General features: G+C 36.7%; 1 pseudogene; it reads right to left on the reverse strand.

Annotated features, from left to right (window-relative positions):
- LOC125929719 (NXPE family member 2-like) overlaps nucleotides 1-4,359 on the reverse strand; it is a 68,164-nt pseudogene extending 63,805 nt beyond the window's left edge.
- Between the last annotated feature and the right edge of the window lie 11,295 nt (nucleotides 4,360-15,654).

The raw sequence follows: 15,654 nt of genomic DNA on the forward strand, positions 1-15,654 counted from the left end.
GCCCCTCCCCTGCTTGTGTGCACTTGCTCTCTCTTGCTCTCTCAAAAATAAACATTTATAAATATATAAAAAAGTAGAATTAAAAACACAGTATGACATTCATGTCAATGTGTCTTGTCTTAGTATTAAGTGTGCATGTATGTGTATGTATATATATGTATGTGTGTATATATATATACACACACACACATACATACACACACGTGTATATATACATATGCGTGCACACACATTCACACACACATGCATATTACGTTTCAGAAGGGAGTCTGTAACAGACCATGACAGAAACTGAAAGATTTCTTAACAACTGTGTTTCCTGTATGAAGTCTTCTCAGGTGGCAACCACTTGCTTATTTTCCCACCATGATTATCAAAAAAAATACTAAAATTAAAAATATTTTTTTAACTTGGAAGAAGTGAGTATTTGAGGAGGTAGCATCTGATTGGGTAGCTAGGGATGAGAGAATATGAGGGAGAAACTGTATTTACTATGTTACAAATGAAAGAAACCAATTTAGTCCTTGGACTTGTGGGAAGAAATGTCCTAGCACCTGACTTGGGCCTAAGAATGGGGCTTAGAGGGGCGCCTGGGTGGCGCAGTCGGTTAAGCGTCCGACTTCAGCCAGGTCACGATCTCGCGGTCCGTGAGTTTGAGCCCCGCATCAGGCTCTGGGCTGATGGCTCGGAGCCTGGAGCCTGTTTCCGATTCTGTGTCTCCCTCTCTCTCTGCCCCTCCCCCGTTCATGCTCTGTCTCTCTCTGTCCCAAAAATAAATAAAAAACGTTGAAAAAAAAATTTAAAAAAAAAAAAAAAAAAAGAATGGGGCTTAGAGTTTTGTATTAGAATAATCTGCAAGAGTTCTTGGATATGGAATCAACTGTGAAACTGACTATTCACCTGTGAGGAAATGTATGTCTACTTCCATGCAAGAGGAGAAAAAAAGACATTTTTTAATGAATCTTGGAATCCAGAAGTAAATGTGTGTATTGGAAAGTAAAACAGGGTCAGGCAAATTGTCATAAATATAGTCCACTTTGGAAGCATGATAGGGCCAAAAATACATGTACGTTAGCTAGACCAGGAATTTAGGGTTTCCTGAGAACAAGGAGGAAAGTGTGTAGGGAGAGCTCCCCCAACACAGGCTGCGTTGAAGACCATCTCAAGAGGGAGCTGTATGTGGCCAACAGGGAAAATGGAATCAGCACAGGAAGACTCTGCCTGTAGAGTTAAAACATGGCCTTCAAAATGAAAAGGGCTCTACATCTTCATGAGTATACCTCCTTTAGGTATTAGTTAAAATAGTTTTTTGGAAAAGCCCAGCCTCTTTTGTCTGAGCCATAGGATAAAGGAATTGTTCCATACCTTTATCAGGAAAACAAAAAAGTGAAGGTGACAGAACGTGAAAGGGACATTTTGTAGAAACCTAGGGTCAGTTGTGCCCTGCCCCCTGCCCTGGTGTCGTCATAATGTTTGAAATGTATTTGAACTTAAATTTTCAGGATACTATATTATTCCACTTGCTTTTTTGAACCCACATCACAAAACAAGGCCTTTCTATAGCAGCAATTACCAAATTATGGAACCAAAGTCTCTTAAAATGGTATAACTGTTCCATGGTCAAATAATTTTGAACCCCTGTCTTCCATCCCCACTTGAAGGGATACATACTAAAGTTACTGAATAAGCCAGCTGAAAATAAACCTATTTAATTATTTTCCCTGATTGTATTTCACTTATTTTCCATTCCGCAGTTGAGAACCTTCCACGTGTTAGGCATCACTGGGCTAGGAGACAAAGTGGTGGCTCTTAATGGCTTCCTATCATATATAGATGGCCTCTAAGCTCTGCCTACCCATCTGACTTCCTTGCTCCATCATCCATTGCATTCGAGCCTCAGTGGTTCCCCTCACCATTTCTGAAACATTCCAGCATGTTCTCACCTCAGTTCATATACTCTCTCTTGGGAATGGTATTTCCCCCAAAATTCATCTGGCTCACTTCCTCACTTCATTCAAGGTGTTGCTCAACTCACCTGTTCTCAGGTTGGTATTCAAAACAGGTCTCACCTGCCTCTTCTAAAATAGCACTCACCATTTCATTAACAATCCTTATTCTAGTGACTTTGTTACAACTTGTTGTTTGCCGTTTTTTTACTCCACTAGAATATAGAATTCCAAATACCCAGTGTTACAGAATGAGTCTGGAGTTCTCTCTTGTCCAGCAAGAAAGCAGATGCAAAATTAAATGTGAGAGAGGCTAATAATGTCTGGGAGGAGATAAGAGCCCCGAGTAAGGGTCCTTGCTCAGTTTTTATTAGGATCAGAAGGCTTACAAACGTGATGGGTGTGCAGAAAGAGACAATGAAACAGTAATCATGAATTCATGTGTGTGAAAGAAAGGGGCTTTCAAAGATATGCAGTGTTAGGGGTTTGGGTCAATACAAAACAAAATCCTGGTGTGAGTATCAGGTGCTGAGTGAGTCTGTTTGTCTCAACTTGCCTAGGGGATAAGACAGAGCATGCTACCCCAGGGTCAACATGGCACCTTTCTTTTGCTAATTACCTCTGCTCCAGGCAATTTCACCAGCAGTCTATTACCTAATCTTGGATGCATTCATCCTGTGGGTTCCTACTCCTATACTTCTATACTGGGGTGCCCTGTTTACCTAATCTTGGATTCTTTCATCCTAAACCTTGTTAACCCATTGGTGCAAACTCAGGGAGTTCCTAAACTTATTCCCCACAACCCAGAGTTATGTCTGGAACATAGAAAACCCTAACTATTTAAAAATTGAATAAATAAATGGCAAAAAAATTATGGTTATTGCTTCACAGAACTTACAATGTAGCAGAAGATATAAAAATATGTGTGAAATTTAACAGTATAATGAGTGTTATCATTGGGAAAAAAATCAGAATGTACTGAAAGAATATGCGAATAGCACTTTACCCAAAGGTGGAAGAGTACTATTTAAACCAAGACTTGTAAAATTACAGAGTTGAAGGAGCACATGGTCCATTTGTGAAATGAACGTTTAGCTTGTCTGACAGAGCAAGGCAGCATAAGGGTGAGACAACAAGGTTTAGAGCTAGGCAAGTCCTTGTAAACATTACAGAGTATGGATTTTACCCTTAGAGCAATGGGGTCACATACAGGAATTTAAGCAAGGAAAAGTAAAAGTCATCCAGATTTTAGAAACCTTAGTTTGGATACAGTAGATTGAAGGAAACAAGACTGTGGACAAGGAAACCAGCTCTGGGAATGGGTGGAATAATCTAATTGAGGTACAATGATAGTTTCTCCACAGAGGCAACAGCAATGGAGTGATGACTGGGTTCAGTAACTCTGTGGGAGGTACAATGCATAGAATTTGGTGATTTATTTAATGTACAGGGTGAAGTAGACCAATGATATTATTCATCCCCCCCCCTTTTTTTTTGACATGGCATCTAATATTCTGTAGGATTGTTGTTCTATAGAATATGTTACAGAAAATACTGGTCTCTTGAAAAGTTGGTCTCTTACCAACTCTGGAAGTATTACAAACCAATGGATAACAATCGGGATATGTAAAGTGCTTCATTGGTTATACTCCTTAAAACCACAGGTGTAGAGATGACCTGTATGGGGCCTGTGAGTATACCAGCAGCTGAACCGACTCCGATAGGATTATAACCAAATCAACATTTATTTGGTGTTAGGGAGCTTGATTAGGAAAAGTTTCTAGGCAGGGTTGGTCTGAACCTAAGCCTACCTCTTTGTATTGCCTATTGAATGTGAAGGCCTGTTACCTGTGGAAAAGACTTGGTTCTTCCTTTCTAAGATAGCAAATATTTCCCTCGCTGGTGGTCATGTGAGTCATACCTACAGGGAATATGTGGAGGCTTCATGCGGTAGAAGGCCTCTTGGTCTTGGTAGTCCAGGTCTTTACACAGTTGAGCAGTCGAGTTCAGGTTCAGACCACACAGAGCGAAGACTAGGAAGTGCCATTGTCAAACTGGCCTGTGGCGATCATTCGGTCATTGGTTCCTTGCCCTCCAGAGAGCAGACATCCCTTCACTGGGGTGGATGAGCAGGAGAGACAGAGACCCAGCCCTCCCTAAACAAAATGAAGCTGACAAGGTAGGTGCTGTTGTTGAAGTCTGTCACCTATTCTGAAGCACCTACCTTCAGGGCTGGGGAGGACATCCTGGCCCTCAGGAAATCCCCACCATACATCTTCCTGTGTCCCAACTGGTCCCTTGCCTCCAGTAGGATATCTAGCTGCTTCCTCCTGCAATAGGTGTCTCGAGGTTGGAGGATGGTGGCTGTGCCATGTGCAGCCCTGGTGGTGGTGTTCATGTGGGTGAAACGTCTGGGTCAGATCAGCTGGTTTACTTTCTCCATGATTCCCTTTATTCTCAGCTCAGTCTGTTAGTCAAACTGCTGGATCCAGTGGTACTTCAAGATGTAAGGTCTTTATTAAGATGTTCCATTGATTCAGGGCAATAGGGCTTCTCAAACTGAACAAGAACTGAAGTATTGAGGGAAAAGGAAGGTACTATCAACAAACAATATAGTTTGCTTTCAATATAAATTATTATGGCCCGGCTTATACACATTTCAGTTGGCGTAAACACATACCAAAAACGGATTCTAACGGTTTTCAATTTTGGAATCCTAAGAATCAATTTCCATGAAATGTGACTTCCTCTGTTACCAACAGATGATTTTTTGGAAGTCATTGGCTTAGAAATTAACTACATAAAATAAGTATATATCATTTTGTGATTGAATTTTGAAGTGTGCCCCTTTGCCGTATCCTCACTTTCTTCTTCTTTATAAAAATCACATAGCCATGTTATAGACAATACGGAAAACAGCAAACTTTTAAAAACACGATCCTGCCTATGCTTTGCTGTTTTTATGGTATTTTTTATTTATTGTCGCCTTTTCCTTTTTTCTTTCATGTATGTATTTTGTTTACTAATCACGTTAAAATTAGTACTAGTACCTTTTGCAGTAATACCATTATAAACAGTTTTTAAATTTGTTAATATTTATTTATTTTTGAGAGAGGGAGAGACAGCATGAGTGAGGAGGGGCAGAGAGAGTGAGGGAGACACATAATCAGAAGCAGGCTTCAGGTTCTGAGCTGTCAGCACAGAGCCTGACCTGGGATTCGAACCCATGAACTATGACATCATGACCTGAGCCGAAGTCAGATGCTTAAGGAACTGAACCACACAGGCACCCCAGTATAAACATTTTAATACAGTTAATCAGTTTTCGTGATCATTTATAATCACATAATAGTCTACAGGAGAATGTGAAATGGCTTGTGGAGCCAATGATATTGGACAACGGGAGTATAGCTATTTTACATGACTTTTAATGATCAATACCTAGGGGTGGAAGTACCAGATTATATATTATTGAATTAAATAATCAGCCAAAGCACGTATGCGTTTTTATTCTTCTTGACTGTCAAACATACTCTCGAGGTAAGAGTTTACAGTGCCACCAGCAGTATGGAAGACTGTTACAATACACAGGTGTCTCATTGGTCTTCGTAGCAAACTGTGATGAGGAAAATAACTTTTGAGGAAAACAACTTTGTTCTTCTGAGTTGCTATTCAGACATTTTACAGTATAACCCTGCTCTATACGAGTCTGGACTTTTAGATAAGGACTTGAGTTTGGGGTGCCTGCCCCAGGTTCACCTTTTACTTTTCCTGGACACCTTTTAAAATAACCACTTAGAGGGGCGGCTGGGCGGCTCAGTCGTTTAAGCATCCAACTCTTGATTTCACCTCAGGTCATGATCTCATGGTTTGTGAGATGAAGTCCTGCATCGGGCTTTGTGCTGACAGCACAGAGATTCTCTCTCTCCTTCTCTCTCTCTCTTGCTTTCAAAAATAAATAAACTTAAAAAAGTAAAAGAACCACTTAGGCTTGAGCCCATGAAAAGTCAGTAATCTCCACCCCAACCACTTTATAAGTAATAGGTGCTTGCTACCCTGCTCTCCTATCTCCCGCTTCCTGGTTACTTGATGGAGGACTCCCCACCCCCTCAATTACCCCTCTTCCCTTCTGGGATTTCTAAGTACAGATTTTCCTTGAGTTAATAATAGGGTGTATATCCCAATAAGTCCATTTTAAGTTAGAAAAAAATACCATAAGCCAGGGCACCTGGGTGACTCAGTCAGTTAAACATCCAACTCATAATTGCAGCCCAGGTCATGATCTCACTGTTGGTGAGATCAGTCTGTGAACTGGCAGTGCAGAGCTTGCTTGGGATTCTCTCTCCCATTCTGTCCACCCCTTCCCCGCTCTTGCACACTTGTCTGCGTGCTCTCTCAAAATAAAAAAAATACTTTAAAAAATAATAAATACCATAAGACAAAAAGGCATTTAATACATGTAACCTACAAAACCTAGCTTACTTTTCCCACCCCACCCTAAATGTGAACCACTTCTATTATCCTACAGTGGGGCAAAATCATCTAATCCAAAGCCTATTTTATAAGAATGTTGAATATCTCAGGTAACTTAATCGCATACTGTACTGAAAGTGAACAACAGAATGCTTGTATGTATGGAATGATTGTCAGTGTGTGGGTTGTTGACTCCCAGGATCCCATGGCTGCCCGTAGGCTGTGGTTCACTCTTGCTGCAGAGGGTCTCAAGAGTGTGTTGTACTATATATTCCTAGCCTTGGGAAAAGCTTCAAGTTCAAAATCCAAAGTATGGTTTCTGCTGAAGGCTTACTGCTTTTACACCATCATAAAGTCAAAGAATCATAAATCTAACCACTGTAAATTGGGAGCTCTCTGTAAGAATAAATCCTGTAACTCTACTTCCTTTGTGTGAGTATATTGAAACTGCACCTTTAATCAAAAGGACTCTGTGGATCTTATTACTCCCCCCAAAAACTTGGAATTCGGATGCTGAGGGAACTACTTGCTGATCCAACGTGTGTGGCATGTGCCCCCTCATTCATCAGGTCATAATCTACATGTTCTCATTTCGGTACACCATTCCAGCTTCTCAACACACAAAGCACAAAAGTTGCATATAGTGTTCCTCAACAAGAATACTAAGACAAATATTTAATAAAAAATATTTGTTTAACTGGCACTGAATGTCATTGTGTTCACTTGGACAATAAAGTAACTAAAGAGAATGTCATCACCAGTTTAAATTCTGTTCATCTTGTGCTCCCTTTGGCAGCATATATATTAAAGTCTGTTCATCTGTTACGGTCCCAGGCGTCTCCTAACCCCATGGAGGTACATTTAGCCATGGCCTAAAATGATACAGGTGAAGCCAAAGTTGGAAATCTACTCCTGTTTGTTAATTGGCCTGTTTTTTCCTTTATTTTTTTAAATTGCCTTTTTTTTGTTTAGCCGAAAATGTGTTTATTGTTTTTATTGAAGTAGAACACACAGTGTTTCAGGTGTACAATATAATGATTCAAAAATGCTATACATTTCTCCTTGCTTATCAAAATAAGTTCATTCTTAATCTCTTGTATCTATCTTACCTATCCTCTTATCCCCTTTCCTCCTGGAAACCACCGGTTTGTTCTCTGTGTTTAACCATCTGGTTTTTGGTCTTTGTTTTTTAAATTCCACATAACACCTTACACCCTGTCAGAATGGCTAAAATGAAAAATACAGGAAATAACAAGTGTTGATGAGGACATATCATGTGCTGTTAGTGGGGATGCCAATTGGTACAGCTGCTGTAGAAAACAATATGGAGGTTTCTCCAAGAAAATAAAAAAATTACCATAGGATCCAGTAATTCCATTACTAGGTATTTACCCAAACAAAATAAAAACAGTACTGCAAAAAGATCTTTGTACTCCTATATTCATTGCAACATTACTTATATTAGCTAATATATGGCATCAACTCAAGTGTCCATTGATAAATGATTGGATAAAGAAGACGTGGTACATATACACAATGGAATATTACTGAGCCATAAAAAAGAATGAGATCTTGCCATTTAAAACAGTATCGATGGACCTAGAGGGTATAATGCTAAATAAAATAAGTCAGTCAGAAAAGGACGAACACCATGTCATTGCACTCCTGTGTGGAACTTAAGAAACAAGATCTACAAATTAAATTAAACTGCTGTTTAATATTTATACAGAAAGGCTTGAAGCCTAGTTACACTATTTCCTCTGTCATAATTGTTAAAGATTCTTCTGAAATAAGATATTTAATTATGCCAAAATTAAAACACCTCCTATATTATATGCTACTAATTAGTTGCCTGAAAGAAAGATCCTTAGAAAATCCATCTTCTGATTGGTGAATGAACAGCTGAATGAATGATCACCAAGACTGCACTTGGATAACTGTTCTCAATTTAAGTATTTTGGTTAAATTATAAAATGCTATTAAAAATATTTGCCAATATTACAGACGAAAATGGAGACTTCCTATTTTAAATGACTTTTAGTACCAGGGTATTTCAGCTAAATCATCTATTTCCTTTGCCCATTGTTTTAATTTTGATGTCAACGTTTTCACTTTCTTAGTTGACAATTCTTATATAACAAACATCTTAACACTCAGTCTCTCAATTTTGCAGAAAATATTTTATTAATTGTTCAACATTTTAGAAATATTTAATATTTAGAGTTAAAGCAGTGAAGAATTCCTTTGTGACCTATTTCTATTGCTTCTAAATTTAGACTGTTCACCACACTTTTATTTCTGAATATTTAATTTTATTTTTTAAATATCTTCTGTCATTGGATTTTTTATTCTTTTGTGTACCTAGATTCAGCCAATTGGATAGAAACTCTACTGGTTATTATGATAAAGATACTCTCTGCTCTCTTACTGATCTTTATAATAATCTTAATTATTACTAATTATGAAAGGGACCTACAATTGTTATTTTTAGCTGATATGATTATACCCTCAGGGAAGCCAATCTCATGAGAAGAACAAACACGTATACTTATTACAAAAAAGTAAGTAACTTGAAAGATACATAAGCAAAATTTCATGGGTACCTAAAAGATTGTAGCAAACTTGGCCTGGGACAGTTAAGAATGGCTTCATGGGGGTGGGGGAATGGAAGCTATAGTTTAATGGTCATGGGAGTCTCCATGTGGAGTGATGAAAAGGATAGTGGTGATGGTTGCATAATACTGTCAATGTAATTAATGCCATTGTTTTATACACTTCAATGGTTAAAAGAGAAAAGTTTTATGTTATCTATAACCATAATATTTTTGAGGTGGGGGGAGGCAGTGGGAGAAAGAGAATCTTAAGCAGACTTCATGCCCAGAGCAGAGTATGATGCAGGGTTCAGTCTCACGACTGCAAGATCATGACTTGAGCCTAAACCAAGAGTCAGATGCTTAACTGACTGAGCCACCCAGGGGCCTCTATAACCATAATTTTTATAATTAATAATATAATGTACCATAAACTATAGAATTATAGACTTTAAATGAGAATTATATAGTAGGTAAACAATTTATCAAAACTTTTTTTTCCTTGAAAGAATGACTGTACAGGACTGATGCCCTTTGATTCTAAAAAGACTAGAAGGAGATGATCAGAGGGGAGGAAAAAACCATCTTTTAGGTAGGGAAATCTATATTTTCCATGGGATTTTTCTTTTTAAAAAATCTTAATTTCACTGTATCTGTGAACTGTGTAGCTGTAACTTCCACACTGTAAACTGTGTGTCCATAAGTCCAGAACTGTTAACCTTGCTTTAAGAACAATTTCTTGAGGCAAGAAGGCTATTAGTGTTCAAAAATGAGGGGTTAATCTAAAAATTTTGAAAGGATTGGAGAAGCTCTGAGGAGCAAACTTAATAAAGACAGTCAGCTATCTTGGTTTCCTTGTATCTGACACAGACAGTCATTGATTATAACTAGGCAGTTCTGCTCCCTGATCCTTTTATAGTAATAAATATCCTCTGGGGCACCTGGTTGACTCAGTTAAATGTTGGACTCTGGATTCTGGCTCAGGTCATGATCTCATGGTTCGTGAGATGGAGCCCCGCTTCTGGCTCTGTGCTGACAGAGTGGAGCCTGCCTGGGATTTTCTCTCTCTTTCTCTCCATGTCCCTCCCCAGCTCTCTCTCTCTCTCAAAAAAAATAAACATGAAAAAAATATTAGCGAATATCCTAATGTTCTTACATTAAAAAGATACAAGTAATAACCAAATTAAAGAAGAGTCTAGGCTAACAGGTGATAAAGACATTCTGGTTGGTTTTGAAGAATGGTAACTTTTTTTTTAATTGAAGGATAACATACAGTGTTAAACTAATTTCAAAAGTACAATATAATTTAATAATTCTATACTCAGTGATCATCACCATAAGTGTAACCTTAATCCCTTTTATTTCACTCTTTACCTCACCCCCATCTCCCCTCTGGCAATTACCAGTTTTTTCTTTGTATTAAAAAGTTCATTTTTTTTTGTCTCTTTTGTTTGCTCATTTGTTTTGTTTCTTAAATCCCACGTACAAATGAAAGCATACGGTATGTGTCTTTGTCTAACTTATTTCATTTAGCATTATGCCCCCTAGACCCATTCATGCCATTGCAAATGGCAAGATCTCATTCCTTTCTGTGGCTGAGCAATATTCCTTTATATAATACACACATACTATTTGTATGGCATATATTTGGCATATGGCACGCACACACACACACCACATCTTCTTTATCCATCTATTGATGGACATTTGGGCTGCTTCCATATCTTGACTGTTGTAAATAATGCTACAATAAACATAGGGATGCATATATATTTTCGCTAGTGTTTTTGAAAAAGAATTGTAACTTATTCTTGACACACAACTTCAAGATCAGAATGTTCATCTGATTACTAAGGGCTAACATATATTCCTGAGCTTGTTAAAATTCTTGGCTTCAGGACCCCTTTCCTAACACTGGGTCCTAAATGATACATGGGACAAACTCTGAAGTTGAAGAGTTGGGATCTCTTCCGTTAGCCAGTGGTCATACCTGAAACTTCAAAATCCAACTCAGTATTATTGAGAATGAGATTGCCAAGGACTCAGAATAGACAGTTTAAGGCATCTGCTATTCCAAGAAAACAGGATTTTTTTTCCTTCATCACAGATATAGTGATTATATGCTCCAGTAAAAACACTGAGTTTTGATTCCTGGTATCACCAATTACTACCTGTGTGATAATGCATTAGACAAGGTTCCATTTCCTCACTGTTAAAGCAGGCTTCTTTACACAGGAGACCTTGGTGTTGAAATAAAAAAAAATAGAATGCATCTATTTAATTCCGCATATGCCTTATAAATAGCAAATCACAGGATCATCTTCTTAAATTTTTTTTCCTTTGGGCCATTTTTCTTTGTGTTAAAACATACATACAAAAAAGTGTACAATCTAGTGGCATTACACATTTTAAGCCATATGTTATCATTTTTAAGATATTTTAGCTTTTGATTATGGATATTAAAAGCATACAGAAGCAGAGAGTAGTGTAAGCAACTCTTACTCCTGCAATGTACTCATCACTTAGCTTCAGACCATGAATGATCCTTGCAGTGCATTGTTGAATGCAGTTTGCTAATATTTTGTGAAGAATTTTTGCATCTTGTTCATCAGAGACAATACCCTGTAGTTTTCTTTTTTTGTAGTGTTTGTCTGGCTTGGGTATCAAAGTAACGCTGGCCTTGTAGGATGTATTTAGAAGTTTTCCTTTCTCTTCTATTTTTTGGAATAGTTTGAGAAGAATGGGTATTAACTGTTTTTTAAACGTTTGGTAGAATGTATCTGTGAACTCATCTAGTCCTGGAATTGTTGTAAGTTTTTAATTATTGATTCCATTTCATTGCTAGCAATTGATTTCAGATTTTTCTATTTCTTTCTGACTCTGGTTTGGGAAGTTGTATGTTTTGAGGGATTTATCCATTTCTTCTACTTTGTCCAGTTAGTTGTTGTATGGTGACCAATCCTAGCTCATTTATACTGCTATTCACCTCCCATCCTCTTCTTACTGGGTTATTTCCAAAAAATCATATTGTTTAATCTATGTATACTTGAGAATGAATCATAAAAGATGAATACTCATTTATAAAGGCATAAGAATAAACTATCATTTTATCCACATACAGAATAAGTTCTTAAGTTTAATTTACAAATTGCTCTTAGCATTTAATAAGTGATTTTTTTATTCGAGTTGAACAATACTATATTTCAGGTGTATAGCATAGTAATACAACAATTCTATACATTACAAAATGCTCACCACAGTAAGTATGGTTATCATATGTCACCATACAAATTTATTACAATATTAATAACTATATTAACTATGCCATACTTTTCATCTTCATGACTGATTTCATAAATGAAAGTTTTTACCTCTTCATATCCTTCACCTATTTTGTCCATCCTTCACCCCCTTCCTTCTGGCAACCACCAGTTTTCTGTATTTATATCCATTTCTGGGTTATTTTTGTTTTGTTTGTTGACTTGTTTTTTATATTCTGCATATAAGTAAAATTGTATGGTATGTCTTTCTCTAACATTTTACTAATTATAATATCTTCTAGGTCCCTCTGTGTTTTCATGACTGGAAAGACTTCATTCTTTTTTAATGGCTAAATATTTCACTTATAATATACCACATCTTTATTCATTAATTTGTTGATGTACACTTAAGTTGCTTCCGTATCTTGAGTATTGTAAATAATGCTACATTAAACATAGGGATGCATGTATCTTCTTTAATTAGAGTTTTGGTTTTCTTTGGGTAAAACCCAGTAGTGGAATTAGTAAATCATAAAGTATTTCTATTGTTTTGAACTGTGTTTTAATTTTTAAAAAAGAGATAAATTTCATTTATACAGTGACGACACATGTAAAAGTTATCTCACATATCCCTCTCCATCAAATATAAGTTTCCTAAAATGATAATAGAAAACCCACTTTAAATATGTTAATACCAGGAATCAAATTTGTAAACAGAATGTTGTTATGAGACCATGTTTGTTCTTGATTCTTAGTGTGAGCACCTTTTCTATTATGTAGAAAATTGTGGGCAACAGAAATCTAAGTTTTTTTCCTATTCTAGTTAATGTAAACATGATCCAAAAATTTCTTGATGCTAAAAATCTTACTGTTAGGTTTATCAGGTCACCAGAAGCTCAGACTTCTTGCTAATGATAATACTCAGAATTAAACAGACAACCTTTTCCTTGCATTATAAACAGAAATTCATGGAAGATACCATTAATTTTTTGAGAAACCTCCATACTGTTTTCCACAGTGGCTGTACCAGTTTGCATTCCCAGCAACAGCTCACAAGGGATACATTTTTTCCATATCCTCACCAACACACTACTTCATATCTTTTTTATTCTAGCCATTTTGATGAGTGCAAGGTGATATTTCATTGTGATTTTGACTTGGATTTGTCTGATAATGTGTGATGTTGAGCGTCTTTTCATATGTCTGCTGGCCATCTGTGTGTCCTCTTTGAAAAAATACCTACTCCGGTCATCTGCCCATTTTTTATTTGGAGTGGGGGGGTTAGATGGAGTTGTATAATTTTGTGTATTTTGGATATTAACTCCTTACTGGATGTGTCATTTAGAGATACCCTCTCCCATTCAGTTTTGTTGATAGTTTCCTTTGCTCTATAAACCCTTTTTATTTTGTTGTAGTCCCAATAGTTTATTTTTGTTTTTCTTTCCATTGCCTGAGGAGACACAGCTAGGAAAATGTTGCTCAAGCTGATGTCAGAGATTAATGCCTATGATTTCTTCTAGGAGTTTTATGGTTTCAGGTCTCACATTTAGGTCTTTAATCCACTTTGAGTTTATTTTAGTGTATGACATGAGAGTGGTCCAGTTTCATTTCTTTAGCTTATAGCTGCCCAGTTTTCCAGTACTATTTATTGAAGAGATTGTTTTCTCCCTGTGTATATCCTTGCCTCCTTGGTTGTAGATTAATTGACCATATAAGTGTGGGTTTATTTTTGCCTCTTTACTTTGTTCCATTGATCTGTGTGTCTATTTTGGTTTAGTACTAAGGTGTTATGATTTTCACAGCTGTCTAGTATATCTTGAAATCTGGGATTGTGATACCTGCAGCTTCATTCTTCTTTCTCAAGATTGCTCTGGCTATTCAGGGCTTTGGTGGATCCACACAAACTTAATACTATTTCTTCTAGTTCTGTGAAAAATGCTATTGATATTTTGATAAGGATTCCATTGAAAGTGTAGATTGCTTTTGGAAGTATAGATATTTTAACAATATTTTTCCAATTCCTTAGCTTGGACTATCTTTCCACTTGTGTCCTCTTTAATTTCTTTCATGAGTGAAGCTTCCATCATTATAGCATTCAGAGTATAGGTCCTTCATCTCCTTGGTTAAATTTATTTCTAGAATTTAATTCTTTTTCATATACTTGTAAATAGGTTTATTTTCTTAATTTCTATTTCTGATGTGTTATTAGTATATAGAAATTAGATACATTTTCTGAATATTTTGTATCCTGCAACTTTACTGAATTCATTTATGACTTTAATCGTTTATTTGATAGAGTCTTGAGGGTTTTGTATGTATTGTATCCTGTCATCTGGAAATAATGACAGTTTTACTTCTGCTGTACTAATTTGGATGCCTGTTACTTCTTTTCCCTGATTGCTGTGACTAGGACTTCTATTACTATGTTGAGTAAAACTGGCAGAAGTTGACATCCTTGCTGTCTTCCTAATCTTACAGGAAGAGCTCTATTTTTCACCATTAAGTTTGATGTTAGCTGTGGGTTTGTCATTTATGGCCATTATTATGTTGAGGTATATTTTCTCTAAAACCCACGTTGTTGAGAATTTTATCATGACTACTGATGAATTTTTTCAAGTGCTTTTTCTAAATCTATTGAGATCATCAGATGATTTTTATCCTTCATTTTGTTAATGTGTTTTATCATGTTAATTGATCTGTGGATATTGAACCACCCTTGCATCCCCAGAACAAATCCCACTTGATTGCTGTGAATGATCTTTATAGTGTATTGTTGAATGCAGTTTGCTGATATTTTGTTGAGAATTTTTGCATCCTGTTCATCAGAGATATTGGCCAGTACTTTTTTTTTTTTAATAGTGTGTCTAACATAGGCATCGGGGAAATGCTGGCCTTGTAAAATGCAGTTAGAAGTTTTCCTTTCTCATTTATTTATTTTTGGAATAGTCTAAGGAATAGGTATTAACTCTTTTAAAGTTTATTTTATTTTTGAAAGAGAGAGAGAGCATGAGTGGGGGAATGGCAGAGTTACAGGGGTACATTGAACTCAAAGTGGGCTCCAGGCTCCACGCTGTCAGCGCAGAACTCAAGGTAGGGTTTGAATTCAGGAACTGTGAGATCATGACCCAAGCCAAAGTTGGATGCTTAACCAACTGAGCCACCCAAGCAACCCCTCTTTTTTTAAATGTTTGGTAGAATTCATCTGTGAACTCATCTGGTCCTGGAATCACTGTGAGTTTTTAATTACTGATTCCATTTCATTACTGGTAATTGATTTCATATTTTTCTTTCTTTCTGACTCAGGTTTGGAAAATTATACATTTTGAGGAATTTATTTCTTCTACTTTGTGCACTTTGTTGGCATGTGATTTTTCAAGTAGTCTC

The sequence above is a fragment of the Panthera uncia genome, chromosome D1 (assembly GCF_023721935.1).
Source record: "Panthera uncia isolate 11264 chromosome D1, Puncia_PCG_1.0, whole genome shotgun sequence".
NCBI lineage: Eukaryota > Metazoa > Chordata > Mammalia > Carnivora > Felidae > Panthera > Panthera uncia.